A 22,017-nucleotide genomic window follows, 5' to 3' on the forward strand; every position below is an offset into this window, starting at 1 on the left:
GGCTACAGCTCAGCACATATACACTCACTAGCAGTGCCAGTGCTTTGCAAAATATTGCAGACAAGAAAGAAAAAGAAAATTTGCTTAATACAGAGTACAATAAAATCATTATATTCTTTAACATTGAAAGCGTACGTTGCCTGGTTTGGGGTGTGTTTTCTTTTTAAGCAGGTTATATGATTATCCAGTTAGTTAAAGATAGAACTGCTTTTTTCAAAATTTTTAAGCTTTCAAATTCATGAATATATAAAACCCAATTATTAGCTTCTTTAATGTGGATCTCTTACTACGAGTGTATAGCAGAGGGCAGAAATTAAGATCTTAGAGAGGAACTGGACCCTTGCTCACAACAAAAGCACAGAAGCAATTACACTTTCATTATGCAGTCTCAAATCCACATTAAAAAAAAGTGTTAAAATATTTATATTTTAGATCAACTACCTTCCAGCAGTAATGAAAGACCCTTATAACTGGAGAAAGAAAGAGAAGACATCAGGATAGAAACACACTGACATGGCACTGGAGGACTACATTTGCCATTAACATCTGATCTTATGAAGAAACAGCTGAACACCTAATAACAATATTTCATCTGTAATTGTGAAACTGGAAAAAATGCCATACTCAAAATGGACTCAACATATAGAAGTAATATTTTGATTTGCTCTGTTAGCTGATGAGCTTTTCTATTCTCAAGTTTCTCTTAGAAATTTTAACATTTCCAAATGCAAGTCCTTGATAAGTTGCAAAGAAAAGTTTTCTTTCTGTTAATAAAGACAAAGACCAGCACCGTTGAGATTTATTATATATATACAATTACCTGCATTGTTTTGGTGATTAAAGGACAACGGGTCAACAGATCTAATTCCAGATTTAACAGCCTTGTCCTTCCCCATAATTACATTTTAAAATTTAACCTCAGTTAAACACATTCCTAATACCAATATCTACCAATTCTTTGTATGTACTTTGAGATAGTTTCAATTAGTTTAATCTGGATGTGGCAATACATTTAATTTATAATTGATCATTCAAGTGAGTATGTGAGTATGTTCAATTTAATAGTTCTGATAAAACCCGTTGTTTTAGCTGGTTGTAAGAAGAGTTTTAAAACTAGTACAAGGTTTATTTAAAAAAAATTGGCTAGTCTATTAGTCATTTAAAAAACATGCACAACAATCATGCACAAAAACCTTCCCAATTTTTTTCTTCCATCTCTAAAACATCTCCAAAAATAGAATTTCTACAAACCGCAGAGAGACATTAAAAAAAGGAAGGTATTTTCATTATGCAGATGTTAACTCTGCCCCTTTATCTCATGTCATGATATGTCAGCCTCCTTTCTTCAGCTGTCAGATACAGCATCTATTTCTTGGAAACTGCAAGTTTAAGATACCAGGTCTGCACCTGTGGTGTCCATAGTACACCAGCCAAAAAGGCCAGACCGACCTCAAAGACAGGCCACTAATTTCTCCCTCGTGCCCAGGTGCAGGGAACCGCAAACAGGTGAATTCCCCGTTACCCCTCACACATTCTTATGCAAACAGAACCAAAGATCATCAGCTTCCCCAAAGAAAGGACTTTTTTTTTTAAATACAGTTTTTTGAAGATACGCATTTATAAAGACCGCAGGAAGGAAGCTGTGGCTACACTTGTTGCATTTCTCCTTTACAAAAAGAATGTAAATCCATAGATGGGGAAATCATTGCCAATCTGTTGATCAGGCACTAGTTTTGAAAAACTTCCATCAGGATTATGACCAGAAGAAAAACTTTTATTGGTATTGAGTTGCAAGGCTAGCATTAGACAAAGTGGCTGATCCCACAAGGAGACCAAAAGAACCCTCAAAGATTTAGAAAGCATAATCCATGAAGGAGAAGTCACGCACTGCTAATATCTCCCAAAAGTTATTTGTTTATAAATGGGCAGTTATAGTATGTGCATGGTCAAGAAGACATCAGAATTCTTGTGTCTGCTGTCACTGGACAGAAATAATAAAACAGAAGTTGATGATCTAAAAGGACCTCACAAATAATCACTGTCCATTTTATTTCCCTCTTGATCTGAAGCATTTATAAGTATATAAGGTCCTGCAGAACCAGAGAAAACAATCAAGCATGCCCACAAAAGAAGGAAAACCCAGACTGTTGCTAAACTTCCTTATTAAAACAATACAATTTTGCATATGGAAATTTGACGCCAGCCGCAGGCACCAATTTTTTCCCTTTGCGCTGGTTTTCATAACAGCATCACATTCTAACACCAAAAAGTACACTGAAACCACAGCACACCCAGTATCGTCTCAAACCCAATGGCAAGGCTGAGTCAATCTCTCATGATGGCTCTGCACTACTCTTCCCATGGCGATGAAACAATTACCAGGGCATGCTTCTCCCACTGGTGTCCCGAGGGTGGCCACGAGAGCCCTGAGCTGGCTCAGAGCAGTCACTCACCCCAAACCTGAGAAGACCCAGTCCCCTTCCCAGTCTTGAGGCTGCCGCTCTGATTTTCAGCAGTGTCAGTGGTGGAGGCCTCTTCTGTTCCCAGTTGGGCACTATTCGCGACTCTGGCATCCTCCCTGCTCTCTCCACTTCGAAATGCACAGGCTTCCTCGCACAGAAGGGAGTGTCAGAGCAAGTTTAGACAAAAAAGACAGAGATGTGATCCCTTTTTGCTGTGAATTCACACCGCAACCAAGAAATCATCTGTCCATGGGCTGGCACAGACCGCCATCAGCCTGGAGATGCTAAGTAAATGAACTTCAGCAATTTTCCTGTTGTCTCTCTGGATCATGTTATTTCTGGCAAAATCGAGTTTGAAGTGTTAAGTGAAGGTTCTGGGAAGGAGCTGGGAGAACCCCTTTGGTCGCGAGGAAACGCTGGGGAGGACGGGCAGGGAAGCGGGCCTGCCTGCCCCCAAGCCAAGCCGCTCCTTGCCTGGCCACATCTCACAAGGCAAGGCAACGGACCCACCAGTGGTAACCCGTTCCCGTGCGTATGAAACAACAAACAAAAACCTCACACCCATGAGGAAACATATTAAAATTTCTCTAGCTCAACAGAATCAAAGTGTACAAGAGGAAATAGTGAAAACAGAGAGGTCAGCCTAGCCCCATAACAATTAGGAAATGGGGAAACGAAGCTGCTAGCACTCCTGTGAGAAAACCCCCTCCCAGGTCATCTCCCACCACAGGGATGAACAGCAAAATGAGCAAGATGCAGACCAGCGCAACCTTGGGCAGGAGTCTTCGCAAGGGTACGAAGAGTCCTTCATCTTGCCACCAACCTACCGAGGTGTCTTAAAACCATGAATGACTCATCCTGATATACAGAGGAAAAAAAAAAAAATCTGAAAGGACGAGTAAAAGCAGAGGCACTAGAAGATGCCTTTGAATCCCTCAAAACAGGCCAAATCCAGTCCCTAAAGACCAGGGGCAGGCTGTGCTTCTACAAAGCTTGGTTTACACTAATACTCACTTTTTAAGGAGCGGTCCCAATCAGGTGGATTCAATCCAGCTCCATGCAAACTCACAGACAAAAATCTAGCGCAATATAGCCAGAAGAAAGTAAAGGACTAATCTGAGAACGCACTGCATAAGAAAGCCATCTGTGTTTTCAATGCAAAAAGTAAAATCTGAACTGAGGAGCACTCTCAGGCACCCAGGTTGCCCCTCACCTGGGCCACTGCAGGAGGGGAGGGAAGGAGAGCTCTAACTGCGTCATGTCCAGAAGGACTGAGACCAACCATCACCCTCACCCTTTCCCAACCCCAACAGCCTCCAAAAAGAGGACAGGCACAGGCTGCATCTGTCTACCAGGCTACAACAGATGGACTCTAACCCATACTAAAGCTCCAGACCCTATATTCAAGTCTTTCCTTGATTTCATAGACTCAGAAGTAGAAGTTTCTTATCTTAAAGGGGGGTGGGTGGGTGGGGGTGTGAATTCACACAAATTATTCCTTATACTCAAGCCTTGTCCCATGTGTTGCACAGAGTAAAGAGAGAACAGTGCCAAGGTATGTAGACGGCATTCTCCTGCACACCACAAAACCAAACCAATCAACCAAAAAACCATGAGGTCTTTCAAGTAAACAAAACAAAAGAAACCAACACTTTTCTAAAAACATTCTAAGGCCTAAAATAGAAGCTGAGATGCAGCATACATCAAAAAATTTTCATGTATTAGGAACTAATTAAGGTCATTTCTTTTACTCATTCAGTTTGGCCATAACCATATAAAACACAATGAAAAAAATTAGAAGCACACCAAACAAACAAGAGGTAGAAGAAGAATATGAAAAGGAAACTAAGAACAAGCAGGTGTGTAACACCAGGCAGAAAATCATTTCTTGACGTTGGCTAGGGCAGCTTTAAGGTAGTCCTTCAGTAGTCACTTCTCCCCAAAGTCAGACTCATCTCAAACACAGGCCTTAGTCCTCTTCCCCTTAAATACAAAATGGGCTGGGAGCATCACTTAAAGACAAAATCAGTTATAAAGTTCTGGTAACACAGTAGGTGCCAACACCCTACCTTCCCCTTTCTGTAGCTCTAGACACAACTTCCTCTGTTCGAAGAGGCAGAATAAGCACCATTTCCTTTTCTCCCATTACATTTCTACGAGCAGAGACAGAGGTTTTCATGTGTCACCCTGGATGTTTCAGGTACATCACAGCGGGACAAGAGTGATGACTGGACTGCAGGTTTCTGATAACAAGGGACTCTTCAAAACATGGTGAAGCTAAGAAAATAAGTACTTTCAGTGACATGTCAAATACCTACACCATCAGGCTGACATTTTGGAAAGATACTGGCATTATCCTGTGTTGCACTGCCTTTTCCACTGAACGCCCATCAACAGCCTGGAAGATAAGTAAGCGAGGCTGCGAGCTTATCGATCCAGTTCTGGTTGGACCACATGCATGTGTCCATTTTTTGCCGGATTACAGAAATACCTTTCCCACTTAATCTTGGATTTTCTCCTGGAATTTTGGATTAATAGCCTCAGGAGGCCTGTTTATGTGCAGATACATTTGGGAACAGCTGGAAAACACTTAGAAGAAAGTCTTGGTGCAGGCTTCCAGGCTAGTGCATCTGTTTTGTTCTTCTCCTCCTGCACATGCCTGATCATTTTCTTCCTCCCTACACGTTGCTTTTTAATGTTTCATATTAGCACAGGCTCACCTACACTTAGTTTTCTTTCCCCCACCCCCAAATCCTTAAAGTCCGCCCCTGCACAGTCGTCTCCTGCTGACAGTTAAATTCCTACCAATGGCTCCCTTTTTAGGCGAGGTTGCCTTTCACTCTCCCCTTCTTATGTAGCAGTAAACTCTCTCTGCTAGAAGAAATTAATCCAGCTCCTCCTACACTTCCAGTGACCTTTCATGATATGCAAGGTACTATTTACATTCAAATTTGGGAGTCTTAACAAAAAGCAGCCACATCAGGCTAACAACCAGCTGTGCAGCCCTGACTGTTTTAACAGCTTTTTTCTCCTTTGCTCATATCAGGAATCTTCTTTTAAGAAAGTAAATAACACCCTTTCCCCCCCTCCCCGCCCCGAACAAACGACTTAAGGCAGGTTTCATACCTATAAACATCAATCTCCCAGTTCCCGACCACTCTCTAACATTGTTGAAATGCTCACCCTGTGATACACTGTAATTCTAGTAGGAAGAAGCAAATGCACAAATTAAAATTATATGGATTAGGAAAAGCCAGCCCTGCACAACAAACAACCAAAGGTTTTAAAACAGTAGCAATTTTTCTCTCTCATATTTAGTAACTCCAACCAAAAAATTTACATGCCATGAAAATTCTCAACAAAGACTTGCATGTAGCTCACATAATTGAGGAAGTACTAATAATAGCGTGGCTGTTTGCATAGACAACATTTCCACTGTGGGCCTGAATTCTGATCTCAAATATGCAGAAGAAGATATTTGTTGTGTACTGCTGGCTGGAGACGAAAATTCAAGTCCTGGAAACCATCTGAATGTGTAGCAATACCCAGTGGGTCCATGCAGCTATGGCAGCACCACGCACACCCATGGTGCGTTGGAAACAAGGCATTTGTGAAGTATCGGGGAACATGCTCTTGGTGTCCGTTTCATGTTTTGAATCTACAGAAGCAATTTAAATTAATGTGAGTTGCAGTTCTGCAGAAGAATGAAAGTGTTCACACTTCAGCATCAACTGTTCGTCACCACAGAAAATAACTGGTCCTGACAGATGAGAAGTGGATTTCGTGATCTTCTTTTGACACAAGAGCAGTGATGCTCATACCTGCATTTCTAACGGCAATTGTTTAAGGGCTTATCCCAGAAGCATATTTATAGCAGCAGCAAGGAAGCCTTGTTTTTTTTCAAACTTTAAAAAGCTCTAAACAAGCCATATGTTGGATCTATGCTAGCAAGTATTTGCCACATATTTGTGCTAAACGATACTTATTTTTAACACCATTTTCTTTCATGTGATTAAGTTTACATAGAATAATTTTTCAAACCAAAATTTAATATATCATACAAGAGAAGAATCAACAAGGATCATTAGCAATGGCCATTAACTGACATACACACACGTCAAGCCCACATTTTAAATATTATGGTGCTTCATTTAAACTCCTCAGTCAGAAATTCAGATCAGCAATTAAGTCATATAGCTATATAATAAACTCAGGAAATATTAGTAGGAGTTCTGTGCACGGAATAAGCTGTAAGAACAGGCCATTAGGTCCACATAAAAGACATTTATATCCCTAAGCACCAAAAGAAGCACACAAACACTGGAGCTGAAGAGTCTGTTACTTTTGAGCAGTGGATATTATGTTGCTCTATCACTAACAGGATCTTTCTCAAGTCACTAGTTTCCATCAAAACACATAGGAAGGTTTGTTTGTTTTTTCATGCTTCCAACCTTGCCCACTGTCTTGTAATTCATTAAAAAAAAAAAAAAAAAAAGGGAAGATGCTTATCCTTGAGTACAAGACACCAGGGAAAGATCATATGCCTATCACGCACCACAGGGCCTGTGTGACGCACCACTTCCACCACGCTGGATGCTTCCTGCCCCTGCGTGCCCATGCCACCGACACAGCTCACGCAGGGCCCCCAGTGCCAACTGCGCACTTGTCTGACGGGCCTCATCCAGCTGAGGGGTGCCTCCACCCAACGTGCTGCTTCTCCTCCTGCAGTGGGCACAAAGGCTGCAGGCAAGCTGCAATGCTTTTTGGCAGTACCAAAGCCCAACTTGAGCCACATGCCCACCAGTCCCATCAGCTGCTGTGCTGTTCACCTGCCATTTAAATACCTCATCGGGAGCCCCAGGTCATGCTCTGGTACTTGCCTACACCCCACACCATGCAAGACATCAAGCAGCTCTGATATCTGCCATGACCTGTGCAAAGAGACCACCACGAAAACAGAAGACAACTGTCCCCTGTTAGATGCCATCTCGATTTTTAGAGAACAAGACCATATGAAGGCTACCTGGAACAGGCAGCAAGAACATAACAGAGCGATCATCCCCTCCAAGCTAGGCTTTATTTTGCATCCTTATTGCTGGCATTAAGGGCTTACACAAACCTAATGTTTTTCCACGCAAGTTATACTCTCTACCTACCACAATCAGCCACACTGAAATTTTGTGATTTCAAACAACTGAGTGATTTGCAGAATCAAGCTGTCAGTGAGAACTCGGTTTCAGTCTTATTTCACCAAGGATTTCATCAGGTGTTTTTTTCCTCTCTCTGTAGATCAAGCAAGTGCCCTAATGTTCAAAGCTTCACAAAATGTTGACCAGCACCAGGCAAGAGTTAGAGTGAATGGAGACTCCTAGCACAGGTCTTCACATTCACAGGTACATCTCAAGTCACAGCAGAGACTAAAAAACTGTAGCCCCAATATTTTCAAACTGTGACACCATGCTCCCTGAAATTATGAGTGGAATGAAATTCATGCTCCCTGAAATTACAAGCTGCCCCCAAACCTGCAGCTCTCCGAGCTGTGTCCACTAGCACATCGACCAGCAGGGAAGGGGGTTCTCGTGCTCTCTGGGACGATGGCACCTACCCGAGGGTGACACCGGGAGTCAGCGGGATGTGCAGCTGAACCACAAGAATGGTAAAGCAAACTACATGTAATTGAGAGGAAGTTTTAACTTTTTCTTTTTTTAATTGCTATTATTTAATCACACTAGTCACCAATTAAGAGCCAGACTTATAGGACAGGTACATCATTATGCCACCAGATTTGATGCCCTGCTTAAGAAGAAAAACAACAAATAATAGATGTCATGGCTGGCAGATCCTCACACAAAAGCTCTTCTGCTTCAAGGAAGAAAAGTCAATTTAAGACCCAAGCAGACGCAAGGCTCCCACCTCCTGGATAAGCTTGTAAGGCTATACCTAAGGACAACCCAGGCCTACTCTGAGCTTTTCCAAAATGCAGGAATACTTTGGTTCCTGAGTTAGTCATTGCTCTTATTCAGAACATAAGATTTTTAAACCCAGGCTTGGTACAGTAGCAAACAAAGACATGAAACTAGAAAACACTGCAAGGAACAGAAAACTGAACCAGATATAAAAGGAGGAGGAAGCAAAGGTTTACAATAATCATTGACCATAATCACAAGCCAGTGCCAAGGTAAGATCAGGAAAAGTACTGTTAAAAATACAGAACAGTGATAGAGTTGTACTCTGAGTCTCAGGACAAGCTGAAGCATAGGTCAGAGAGAACTGCCACTGAAGGAGATTACTGAATACCTTGGTTGGTACCACCACGCGTTTGTGTTTCTGCAGTAGAAACTCTTTAAGGCAGAGTGGCTAAGCTGGTATTTCTGGAAGCAAAAGTTCAGCAAGCCCCAAAACATTAGCATTCATAGCAGTCACGAAGCGCTCCCCTGCGAACGCTAGGATGTCATCAGCAAAGAAAGCGTAGGGTGAAAGTCTATGCCATTACACGATGGGTGGTTCACCTGGCAAATGATTTCGATTTACATCACTGACGAATGCAACAGATTTGGGAACAGAGGGAGGAGGGAGACCCGAAACACAGCCGCGCCGGCAGAGGCCTTCCGCTCGCCCGCGGCCCGCCGCCGCTGCCCCGCTCGCTGCCCTCCGGAGCGCGGTTCCCGCAGGAACTCCAGCGGGGCTGGGCGGGCTGCGAGCCAGCGCGGGCAGCAGCGGCGGGGCAGCGGCGCGCACAGCGCGTTACCAGTTAACCAGCCCCGGCACACGGAGGGCACGGCGCGATGCTCCACGGGCTGGAGCCGTCCCCTCGCCCCCCGCGAGGCACGGCCGCCGGCACGGCCCCCGAGCGCCGCCGGGCAGAGGAGCCGCCGCCGCCGCCAGGCCCGCGGGGCGGCGGCCGGGCAGCGGGGCGCCCCGGCCTCCCGGGCGGGGGGAGCCGGCCCTGCCGCCGCCGCCACCACCGCCGCCGCGGGGCGGCCGCCCACACCTGCCCGGCCGCCCGCGGGCCCCCCGCGCCGAGCGGGGCAGGTGCCGCGGCGAGCCCGGGGCGCCCGGCGAGGCGCAGCCCCCCTCCTCCCCGCCGCCGCCGCCGCCGCCGGCTCGCCCGCCTCCCCCCGCGGCGCGGCGCGGCGCGGCCCTACCTCGGCGAGCAGCAGGAGCAGGAGCAGGCAGGGCAGGGGCAGCCGCCTCATGGTGGCGGAGCGCGCTCCCCGCTGCGCGCACGGCCGCTCAGCCCGACGCCGCCTCCCCCGGAGACATGGCCGGGCCGCGCGCCCCGCGCCGCCCGGTGTCCCACCCCTGCGCCGCCCTCGCCGCGGCGGCGGCGGCGGCGCGCCCGCCCCCCGCTCCCTCTAGCGCTCCCGCACTGCAAGGGCGGGCGGCCGCGGCGGCAGCCGGAGCCGTGCGCGGCGCGGGGCGGAGGGGCCGCCCGGCCGCTCCGCAGCGAGGGCGCCGCCGCTGGCGCTTCCCCGCCTCCAGCCCTGCCTCCCTGCCGGCGCCCGACATCTCCCCCCGCCGCGGGGCCGGCCGAGGAAGTGGCTCCCTCCGAAAGTTTCCCGGCCGCCGCGTGCGCCCCGCAGGAAGCGGCGCCGCCGGGCTGCGCCGCGGGCGCGGGCGAGCGCGAGCAGGGCCGCGCGGGGGGCTGCGGTAGCCCGGCGCGGCCGAGAGGAGCCGCCTGCCCTGCCCTGCCCTGCCCCGCCGTCCCCTCGCGGGCCGGGGGCGGCCGGGCCCCAGGAGGGAGGGTGTGTTTTCCCCGCAGCGAAGCGCCTCAGCTCCCCCCGGCGCTCCCCGAGCAAGTCCTGTCCCTGTCGGGGCGCTGGGTTAGGCACGTTTTGTCAGCGTCACCGATAAGGGCATGGCATTATTGAACACGCTCACTTCTACCATCTAACTTACTTCCCGGGATTAATGCACTGCTTCGGGTTTCCTTATCCAAGATGAATGAAAAGAGAGGCAGGATCCGTTCACACAGCATTATCTTCAGTTACAGAATGGCAGCCTTCAATTTCTCAAAGGTTTGAGTTCACCTTTGCAATTCCCTGTCTTTCCTGAGCCTTCAAAACACAAGCACAGCACTATGGAAGCAACAGTTGCCACAAGAGCTCAAGGGAAGAGGCGCAAGACTAAGTGCATGTGCGCACTCAAAATGCTCTGGGAGGCTGAGACTTATACTCCGAGTTAGATAAACAATGTGGGGGCATCCCTTCATATCAGTAAGATTTGGAGGAGATAATCTCTTCAGAAAAGAATATTTAAACAGAGTGCTTTAGAACAATTTTTTTTTTACTAAGCTATTACCACATCTTTTTCAGATAGAAATTATAAAGTAAATAATGTATCTAATCAGGTTGTTATGGGTAAATAACAAGGATTCACTATGGGACAGTTAGAGGATCTGTAATTGACAAATTTATAGGGGCAAATCAGAGCAATTCAAATAAGGAAATGAACACTATACAAAATCCATTAATAAACCCATTGTGCTCTGTTTGTGTTCTGTACTTTCCAGTCATCTCAAGGCATCTCAGCACTGTTTTCCAGCTGAATGTCCTGCCTGCTAACCCATACACCTGCCAAAGGTCTCACTGGCTGTAGAAGAACCATTACACTGAGATAACTTCCACCGATCAAGCCCTGCAATGTGGAAATTACAGCTCTGACTCTGAGAGGAGCTCCCAGGGCCTGCACAGAGCCCTGATGAGCATAAGTTGCCAAATTCCAGCTCCTGTCCAGGTAGGGTTTCACTTGCTTCTAAAATACAGCCACTATACAGTGGCAGAACAAGTCACCCTGTGCAATTGCACTTGAACAATTGCATTTGGTCATTCATGGGTCAAACTCATGGTGAGGACAATTTTTTTTTTTTTTTTTTTAAACTGTAAGCCTTTCCAGTATGACAGCCTAGTAACTAATCTGACTACCCTGAAATTCAGTGGGAATCCCTCCACTGATTTTAGTGCATCCAGCCCTGAGGGAGAAAATTTTAAAATAAATGCCTTGAGATAGCCAAGAATTGGGATTCTGACCTGTTCAAATTTACAAGCATCTTCAGATTGGTGTTGCTATCTCCAGACTGTACATGTCCCCGGACTCTCAAGTCCACCATTTTTCTCTCTTTAGTAGGTCATATAACCCATCTTAGAAGCAATGGGCATTATATTTCCTAAGGTATGTCAATTCACTGCTCCAGAGAGCAAGTTGTATGATCACTGCAGGAAGCTAAATCTCTTTCACCAAACCATGTCTGTCAGGATCCAGTCTAGCTGATGGGGCTTTTCAGACACATTCAGTCTATGCCGATTAATTACTTGCTCATACAACACTTCTGGCCAAGTCCTCACAGCTACTCATATATCAGGTACCTGAACCAGGAGGCCAATGAGGTTCTAGGAGAGAGTCTTACCTCTGGAGCACCCACAACAGAAGGGGACTATATTAATCCTGTGAAATTTGCACGTAGAGATATCTAAGGAGAGTATTTCTAGGACTGTAGTATAGAATTACTTTAATATATATCTTATAACTTTATGAACAGCGGCATTGTCATCAGCAGGATTTCTTACACTGTGAGGTTAAACTGGCACAGAGACAGCGTAGGAGGTGTAGTGTTGTTTTAGTGTACACATTTCTCTCTCACTGATTGTTACTGACCTCCTTTCCAGAGTCATTTCCTGGGTGCAGGGAGCCAGCAATCAGTGACATAATTCTGTCTGGACTGAAGGAGTGCGCTATCAAGATTCATTGACATTTAAATAGGCTCAGATATGCTGAAGAAGGTGACCACACTATGAAAAGAAAAGCCAAGAAATATGAGGTACTAAAAAGTGTAATTATTTTGTAATGTAAAACAGAAGTGTGATTTCCATTTGATTTTTCATTGAAAAAAATCATAGCAATCAAACTTTTTTTGTATGTACTGCTTCTGATGAAATGTTTGTCTCCCCAAGAAATTGTTTAAAACTCTTGGATGAATGTTCCAAATGAGCTATTCTGGTTAGATTTTGAGAGCTCTGTGCAGGAAGGCTACTTGATAGCCTTCTTGGATCAGCATCTCCACTCTGAAACATGCTCTAGTAGAGTGCTCGCCATACAGACCTCAGGGAAGAGCTGGATGGCAGAGAACTGTGATTCATGCCAGAATTAAGGACCTCACACGCTGAACATGGAAAAGAGAAATTAACCCCAAGTTTTTAAGGAATCTCCCAGGTGTTAATTGTTCAGCAGCAATAACCATCACAATGTAAATAATTCCCTGGGAATTAGAGGCTCAGGGTTGGATATCAGGCCATAGGCTCTTCACAGCTTGTTACTAGCCTGCTGGAAATTCCCTGCATTACAACTGCTGTTGCCTAATTGTTTCTATAGTTAAGTTTTGTTTATTCTACAGCCTTTTATTAAAACTATATATGTGACAGGATTATAATTCTAGGTAGGTGTTGCTCCTGGGCTAAAGCTTCTACTTCACTTTCACCTAGAAGTTAGTTTGTGCATCTGAGTCATAAAACTTCTTGAAAAGAAGGCGTCAGAGAGAAGCGTTTCCACATCCTTATAATCAAGTTGCTGAACAAGAGGCCTAAGTTCAAAAGTGGCCTTGGGCTCTTGCACACAAATCCAAGAGGAATGTGCCAGCGTATTACTTACGGGTGCTCTACTTTAGGTAGGGTGTACTACTAATGCTCCAGGCAGAGAGAAAGGGGAGACTGCAAACATATACAATGACCCAAAGCTGTCCAAATGGAGCAGTCACCCTGGATGATAAGATCTGTCTTTTACTGAGATTTGCAATTAAATATGGTTTCTAAGAGGGGAAAAAAAAAAGTACAGCTATATTTAACTGCATACCACAGCCAGCCTCAATCACAATAGCTTATTCTCATTAGTTATTCACAATTTCATTCATGAGCTCAATGTGCAGCGTCAGCCAAAAAAGCCATCAGATTGTTGGGCATCATCAGGAAGGGTGTTAGGAACAATGCCGAGTGCCTCATTTTGCCAATATGTAAAACCCAGCTGCACCCACATCCTGACTAATGGGTGCAGTTCTGGTCTCAGCATCTCAAGGAGGACATAACAGGCTTAGAAAAGGTACAGAGAAGGGTAGTTAAAATGATCTATAGGATGGTGCAGCTGTCTTACAAGAAGAGACTAAAAGAGCTGAGATTTCAGTTAAGAGAGGAGAAGGCTAAGTGGAAATAAGATGAATGCAAAATTGTTGTTCACCGTATCACACACTCCTAGAATGAGGGATCACTCTCTAAAACTCCTAACAGACTGGTTTAGGCCAGATACAATAACATGCTTTTTTACATAACAGATAGTGAACTTCTGGAATCTGTAGTCACAGCACATTTTAAAGGCAAACAGTATGAGCAGCTGCAAAAAGGGGTTAGACAAGTTCATGGGCAACATGTCCATAAACAAGGAACAAGCAGAAATGACTCCCTAACATCCCTAATCAATGACTGAGGATGCTGGGAATAGACCTCAGATAGTGGCCAGGTTTATGTGCTCTTCCTAAAAAGCATCTCCTAAGGGTGCTGCTGGAGACTGGGCCGGATAGATCCATCACTGGTCTGTCCCAGTAGGACATTTCTTAGGTTCTTACAATAGCAACCTCCAAAACAGAGCCTCACTATACAAAGTGCTGCATAAATACCTAACAAGAAATGGGTCTGCTTGCATCAGTTTGCCCTTTAAGTAGGCAAGAGAGGTAAAAGGATGGAGAAAGTAAGCATTATTACCCACATTTAAGAGAGGAAGCATTCTGCAGTACGATTTCAGACTCTGGTCCAAAAAGTGCTGTGTGTTCTCGCTTGCCATTACAATCAAGCTGATCTCAAGTTTGCAGATTCAGACAAGGCAAGACCTGTGTGACTCACATGGAACGACAGTTGGGCCCCTGTCCTGTCCATCATTGCTTAGTGCCCTGCAGGTATGTAAGCCCAAAGTGCCGTTTCTGGTTGACATCGCTTTAACTTTTATTTACACCACCGCTCCTGACCTCAAAGGGGTCCTTTAAGCTGCTGTGTTTCACTGAACTCAGATGTCTCTCTCAGGAACAGCTCACAAAGCAGGACTCCCGTTCCTTTTATATTGCAACAGAAGAACGAGGGGAGAATAAACAATTGTACGTGAACACGAAGTACAGTGTTGTTCTGGGAACAAATGCAATTCTACTATTTTTAAAATAATCTTGGAATTAATAAAGTCTAGAAGTCTTGATAGCAGAAGGGACTCTTTTTTTATACAAAAGTAAAAACAGAGCAAAAATTGGTACAAACATACTCTCATTGAAATGTTCTTAGTTCAAGTGGAAGATCACAGCATGCAGTTCAGTCTCTCTACTTGAACTCATCAGGGACATGGTAAATACTGGACATTAAATTAGAAATTATTTTCCAGAGCAGTCCGTGGAAAGGATAATGCTACTCTCATGGAAAGATTAGAGGTGAATGTCATTGTGAATGCTGAGGACCTTCGTGGGGGTGTCAAGCTGTTGGCAGAAGATGAAGAATTTACAGCAAATACTACACCTGCCTTTGTTGCAGATTTGGTGGAAAATAGAGCACCTTGTATTTAGCACTGCGTCTGGGGATGGTGCTGCCATTAGCAGTGATGCTAAAAGGTCTTTGGAGTTGGATGTGGATCTAACTGAGTTTCTGCTGATTTAAGCTCACACCAGCCTGTAACTGCAGGAGGTACTGGTTGGGGACTAATGTGTAGCATTTTAACTCCTAAACAGTACCTTTCTTTGCTTTCTGTCATGCTTCTCGCAAGGAATGCTGCTGGCTGGACCATCTTTCAGATGGATGGTAAAACTGGAGCAGACAGGACATTTGAAGACCATGTGTCACTTTTTGCAACAACAGGAAAGTTAATTTCTCTCTCCTGGTTAGGCCAGGGTATGGATGGTTCTATTTTGACTGAGGAGGAGGAGAAAGTTTGTATTGTTTTTTGTTGTGGTGGTGATGGGTAGCAAATAGAGCAAATTGGAAACAAGCTTTTGTCTGAGTAGTTCTTTTCACCTGACTTTTAACAAGATTTCAAAGTGCAATAACGAAAACTATCTTTCAGAGGTGGGGAACACCTTCAGCCAATATACTAAGCACATTCAGTGGCCAGTTTCCTCTGTGGGGGAGGGCAGATGGGTGGGTGGGGGGAATATCTTTTACACAATAATTGAAAGGAAAATATGCATTAAAAAAACCACAAACCAGCACACTCAGAAGCATCTGCAGCACCTGAACTACTTTCAACATGACAGAATATTTCTGTAAGTGACTCGAGTTCAAATGGACACCAGCCTTTCAAACAGGCTGTCTTCTACACAGCAACAAATTAACTCAGTTCTAGTGGGAGTAGGGAAGAGGTCCTGATCCTATAGCTTCTCATGAATGCACAGTCCCATGCAATCATTAGGCTTCACACAGGAGTAAAGTTACGGGTTGCAAAGGGCTCTAGCACAATAAACACACATTAGAGTTTTCCTCAGACCCATAAGAAGGGCAGAAGGAAAGGGATGTTCATGCTGGGCAACCTCTGCAGGGACTGCAAAAGGGCACAGCTGTATCTCAGCTGCCCCGCAGAGGAGGGGCAGGTCTGGGGTGGCATATGGAGCAAGAGGAGGCAGTGACTGGAAGGAGCTGGAAGCCTGTGCAGCCAGTAGAGAGATTTCCATTTCTCCCCCACCTCCCAATATTTTGTTTTTGGGTTTTTTTTGTCTCCCTGCCCACTGATACAATGCATAGGCATTTTTTCAACATACAAAACTTCAGTGGAATCACTTTCATCACTCGTTAAACTTCTGGGAAAAACTGTCCCAAAGAATGACACCATATAATCCAAGTGGAATAACACCCTGCTAATTTCTAAGCTTGTATTACAAAACAGTACAATAGCTGAGTCTACCCAATGGTGAAATCACCTGCCTAGTGCAAACTAACAAATATGCCTATGGCTGTGGATCCCTACTCATGGGGCAGTAGAAAAGGGTGTGGCTGGACAATCTATGCTGTCCAGAAATCCCATCTGCCATGGTCTCCTACAACACATCCTGCCACCTCTAACAACTACAGCCTTAAGAACCTTGTCAGTAAAGCCATGGCTCCGTGACACCACTTGCAAAACCACAGCTGACTTTAACAGGACCAAGATTTCCATATCTCTACCGTTACAGATGGCAGTTCAAATCCCAGAATGACAGATATCAATTTATTAAAGAAGGAAGAAATTAAAAGGTCTGCCAGCAAGTCTTTGACAAAAAATGACTTAACTTCTTTTTACCTCTCCTTCCTTCTATCAAGATTACAAATTTGAGGGAGGGGGGTTAGAATACTGGCCTTTTATAACATCTTTTGCTTATCTCTCCTCCCCCCCCACCCCAAATACATATAATAATGAGGAGGAAGGATGCAAAATTGCAGATGTCTTACTTCCAAGGGTGATTCATATCAACCAGATGAGGAACAGACCACCTGTGGACACACTCTTCAGGGTCATTCAACTCGTCGTCTTTTGTACAGATTGCCCCTAAAAGTGATGTAGACACGTCTTCTGGTATTCATTTCACACATGGTATCGAAGCATGGACTTTTCCATAGCAATCTACATTTGGCAATACTGTAATAAAGTGGGAGAAGCATTTATTTGAGCAATACAATTACTAGCTGGAACACAACTGGCCTATTCTACATATAACCAGTATGATCTTGCACGAATATCTGCTTTAAAACAAACATCACTTGGTTTTTACATAGGTATATCAAAAAGTGTCAGGCAACAGAGAAAGGCAAGGAAGTGGCAAGACTGAGTTTCACCATGGAATATTGGTATCCAGTGCTGAGAGAAACCAGTATTAGCAAGATAACCTGAGACTCCACTTGGGAGACGTCAGGTGCTCAAGCAGTTTTGGTTGAATTGGGATGGTTTCAAGTATCTGTTGCAAAAGGAGTGATGCACTTCACTCGTAAGAGGGAAGCAGCACTACGTTTATTGCGGTAAGACAGTGACTTAACAAAGTTCAGTCGTAAATAAGAACGATATAACGAGGTTCAATTGGCAAGGTTCACTCAGTTATTTACTGCATGAAGGACAGGGTCAGATGCGTGTGCAACGGAGACCCTCCTGTTGAGTCACGAGGTTCAGACTGGACCCCCCTTGCTTCCTAAACTCCTTCAGAGAGGAGCCTAGGTGCAGCTGAATCCAGTCCTAGTCCCAGACTTGGTCAACAGTTCATATCTAAAGGAGTGTGTGAGAAGGAGACCCTCCCGTTCAGTCACAAGGTTCAGACTAGACCCCCTTCCTTTCTAAACTCCTTCAGAGAGGAGCCTTGGTGCGGCTGGATCCAGTCCTAGTCTCAGACTTGGTCAACAGTTTATGTCTAAGGGATTATGTGTGCAGTTAGTCAGAGATATAACCCAGGAAAGTTTTGTGAAGTTCACAAAAGTTCAGCATGCTATTAATCACTTACCGAGGATCTGTCGCGGGTAAGGAATCTCTCAACCTCGAGGAGTAACCTTGAGAGGCGTCCCTGCTCAAGAGGAGGTTCTGCAGTGCAGCCCGCTGCCGTGCAGGAGAGCTCAAGGGGCTCTGGGCTGCCCCCTATTTATGGGGGGGAGATGATTGACTCATAGTTGTATTTGCATACTAGACAGGCCTTAGTTGGTGCATGCTCAACCAGCCCCTACATACGTGCTGTTTACAGGGAGGTCAGGTTGAGGGGGAGAGAGCACATCGGGGGGGGGGGGGGCGGGGAAAGGAGCACACTGTCACAGTATCTTGGCAATAACACTTAGCAACTGAGCCTGAAAAGCAAGATGGCAGGAAGGCTAGGAAGGCAACTGCCTGGGAAGAACGCAGGAGCTGACATCAAAAAACTATCAGTTCACATCCCAGCTAGCATGGCTAAACTCCACGGTTCTGAATCTGCATCCCTGAACTTGCAATTCTAATGCCTGGTGATGCGCTCTGATCTTTGTCCATTTACTTGTCCTGTCTGACTGGAAATGATGTTTTGGCAATAGCCTGCTATTTACTGTGGCACCACAGCCCTAAACATCCTGTAAGACATGCTGAGGCTTAGCTGGCCAAATTCTTATGCTGGCCTCTCAAGTCTCAGTGAGAACTGGCTGCCTAGCTTGCTTATATCCCTTTCAAAAAATCCTAGGTTCTGTATTTAGATAACTTTTTTTTTTAATATCTATTTTTAAAGAGCTCTCTGCTGTCTATGGCTTGAGCAGTCAGTGCTAACCATCTCCCCAATACTACTGGCAAAAGCTCTTACACTCACTAAACTCTAGCTGAAATAATGAGCTAGAAAAACAGCATTGCTATTGCTGTTCCCCCCATCTTTTGATACTATGTATTTACATAAGAACAAAATGCATAAGAACAAAAATGAGACACCAGCAGATTGCATTTTGGATTAATTGTTCTAATCTAAGGCGCTTCCACCTGCAAGTCCTCAGTTAAACAGGCTCTTCTGAACAGTGCTTCTACTCCTCAAGAAAACAAGAGTCTAGCAGTCAAGGAAGCCACATCAACCACTAAAAACTACCCCTGTAGGAAGTACTGATCCATTTAAAGATGAATAAATGAGACTGAAACCACTTCAGTAGGTACTCACCAGCAATAGTCCAAGTTAATTTTACAGCTGTTTGTCATCTTAAAGAGGTTGAGTGAAGAATCTGTTCCCTTAAAATGGAAAAATTCCATTTTCCTAAAAATCCTGACCTTCCCAAAGTGCATCTAAGCACAGATGCATGCTCTTGCTCCAGCATGTGAATTGGCTCTCTCATTCTAGCCTCTCACACTTCAAGTTCTGCCCAGACAGCAGCTTCGCGCCATATGAAAACAAGCAATCAGCCGGTTGATATTTTCATTCCTGTCCTCCTCGTTAATTGCTGCAGAGCAGGGTCTCTCTGAAGCAAGCTAGTGGAGAAGGGCAACAGCGCTATGGACTATATTTTCTGCTAGAAAAGATGTGGTTTTGTTCTTTCGTTTAGCCTCTGTGAGCGATTGGCTAAGAAACTGTAACTTTCATCTCTGTGTTGCTAGTTGAGGTCAACCCAGATTAAGCACACAACTCCTTTCCAGTGCATACAATGTGTGTCTCATCTTCAGCAGTGCTCTACAGCAAAGTAGTTACTCAAATTAGCTGCATCACTGTAAAAACACCCCTTTTGGGCATCGAATAACTTAACAGTGGCCAGGGAGAGAATGGAGTGAGGGGGGAAAGCAGTATCAGGACCAGATGCAGAAAATTATTGCCTCATTGCTCCACAACACTTGCACCACCAGGTGATACCAAAGCAGAGGAAGGTTTGAAACAGCTGACTAGGAACATAAATCATATTATCCCAAACCTCAACATGAAAGCAACTGGTCAAACACAAGGAAACACTGAAACTAGTATAGTTTCTTTTCCTTGTTGGAGAAGCATTACCGCTGCAGCCTCTCCAGCCTAAAAGTGGAGGGAGAAGGACTATCTGTGGCTGCAAGCATTGCAGAAGTGGCCATAAGTGCATTGCATGGGTTTGCTGTCAGACTGTGCTGTCAGCTTCCACAAACCAAGCAGCTCTGAGGCAGAGGCTTTCTGCTAGGCCTGAGCTCTTCTCTCTCAGCCATCAGTTTTTTTGTCCTGATGAAAGCTTTCATTTGGTGCAGGGGAAACCCCATTGCCACAAGGAGATTCTGCATGCCAATCTATCATGACAATTTGGCCAGCTCTGCCTGGGACCCAGGCAGGCAGGTAACTTGTAGGTGCAAGATGGTGCATCCTTTCAGGAAACTTCTGATCCCTGTAGCACTGAAAAGCAGGAAATAATGGAGGATGTGCTTGTGCTTCTTGGTGATTATCAGAGGGATTCATAATGGAGCATTTGCACAATTAATTCATTGCCTATACCCAGCATACTTAATTAATCTAGGGAATAAAACTGATTACATTTCTCCTCTCTTGCAAAGCATAGTCTTTCTGCACCAGAACTCAAGCTTGCTTTACTATTAATACATGGTTTGGTGAGATAAATAAATGGGATCCAATTTAATTTTTTAAATGATTGGCCTCAGTATCAAACTTACATAGTTGATAAGCCAGTTCTGATTATAGAGGAACTATTTATCTCCAGGAAGCAGTAATTTCATGTCTAAAGATAGCAGAAGATTCAAAATTGAAGTTAAAACCATAAATATTTTAATCTCAGTAATCTAAAGATTCTGATTAATTAACAAAACTTCTATTTGCTGCTCTCTTTATGAAGAAGTCATAAGGTTTTGGCTTGGCCAGGCCCTGAGAGATAAAAGGGTTAATCCTGATTGCTGTCTACACACTCTTTAAAAGTTTTGATTCCTGAGTGAGCTTTATAGTTAAAACAACTCATTTAGATTTTTCTTTAAGCAGATATTTACCTGCTTATCTAAATTCCTTTGGTTTTGTGCAGTAATTCCTCCCTTTCTTGTAGAAACTGATCTTTTTGCTGTGCCTTATTGGAGTTTTGGACACTGTATACAAAAGTTCTCTAAGCAAAGGGCTGAGGCAGAAGCTCAGTAGTACACAGGCATAAGAAAAGGAATAGCTGTAAGGGAAAAGACAGAGAAGAGGCTGAGAATCTATTTAACTCTCAGGGGTGACCCTATTCCCTTCTAGGGGGTGGCTGCCAAGTGGATTCCCTAATTTCTCTCCTCTTTCTCTTCAGCCCTCCTTTGCTGGGCCCAGAAGGCTGCTGTACAGAGACCATTGCTTCTGTAACCCATTTATCCACAAACATGAGCCACATTAGTTACTGGTATCCCACTAGCTACAGAAGCTTCCATGTTTTAGCCATGTGAGCTTTACTGCTTCATTTAGACTCTAGCAAAATAAGCTGCAAGGCAACTGTCTACTAACTGAGACCTTTTCTCTCAGGATGCCCTGCCTGTCCCCATCAGCTAGACGTAGCATGTTTTCAAAGAGACACCTGTTGACTAGTAAAACTAGTAAGGAACTTAGGAGCAGCCTAAAGGCAAAGTCTGATCTTGCTTCCATCCCACTATAAACAATTCCAGTGATCTCAGATTATCTAAATTCATTTCACTTCACCCAAGTTCACCAGCACTGCCATCTTTAACAGTTTGGCTGCAAACCTCCAGATAGTGTTGTTTTTGGTGTCCCGTCCCGTCCCCGCCCCGAAGTACCTGTATCTGCATCACAAACAGGGAAGACTTCCAGCTTTTATCGAAAAGGAAATATGATCGGATCCCTCCTGACTGCAGAAGAAAGCCTGGAAACCTGACCCAAGAGCTGCCTAAAGGATTACAAACCAGAAGACAGTGTTGGGGGAAGAAGAAAAAAAAAGAAAAACAAAAAACCCCCCACCAACCAAACACGCTTTTTAAGCTTATCGCATGATCTCCAAACTCCTGGCACTGCCAGAATGAGAATCTAGTTTGTGGGGAGCTTTTGATGCTTTAGAGGTTACAGGCTTCTGTTCAGTCCTCTGTCATCTCTGCTGACAGCGAGCAACCAAACATTCAAGATACACAGGATAAAGAAGGACCACCTTGAATGCCTAAG

The 22,017-nt window shown here is 44.8% G+C and overlaps 2 long non-coding RNA genes across 3 annotated transcripts in view; one reads left to right on the plus strand and one right to left on the minus strand.

The window, feature by feature from the left end:
* Positions 1-10,160: 10,160 nt before the first annotated feature.
* On the plus strand, positions 10,161-12,177 carry LOC136991978 (uncharacterized). The gene is made up of 3 exons (XR_010884002.1): positions 10,161-10,480; positions 10,975-11,198; positions 12,128-12,177. It is a non-coding gene; the product is annotated as an uncharacterized lncRNA (long non-coding RNA).
* LOC136991979 (uncharacterized) overlaps positions 12,176-22,017 on the minus strand; it is a 46,022-nt gene continuing 36,180 nt past the window's right edge. The window contains exons 1-3 of one of the 2 annotated variants that reach the window (XR_010884003.1): positions 17,935-18,119; positions 16,898-17,084; positions 12,176-12,250 (exon numbers count right to left, since the gene is read on the minus strand). This is a non-coding gene — a long non-coding RNA (uncharacterized lncRNA). Of the gene's footprint in view, positions 12,251-16,897; positions 17,085-17,934; positions 18,120-22,017 lie in introns of those variants that run through there. The other variant, XR_010884004.1, reaches the window with a different exon arrangement.

This window comes from Apteryx mantelli, chromosome 4 (genome assembly GCF_036417845.1).
Source record: "Apteryx mantelli isolate bAptMan1 chromosome 4, bAptMan1.hap1, whole genome shotgun sequence".
Classification (NCBI taxonomy): domain Eukaryota; kingdom Metazoa; phylum Chordata; class Aves; order Apterygiformes; family Apterygidae; genus Apteryx; species Apteryx mantelli.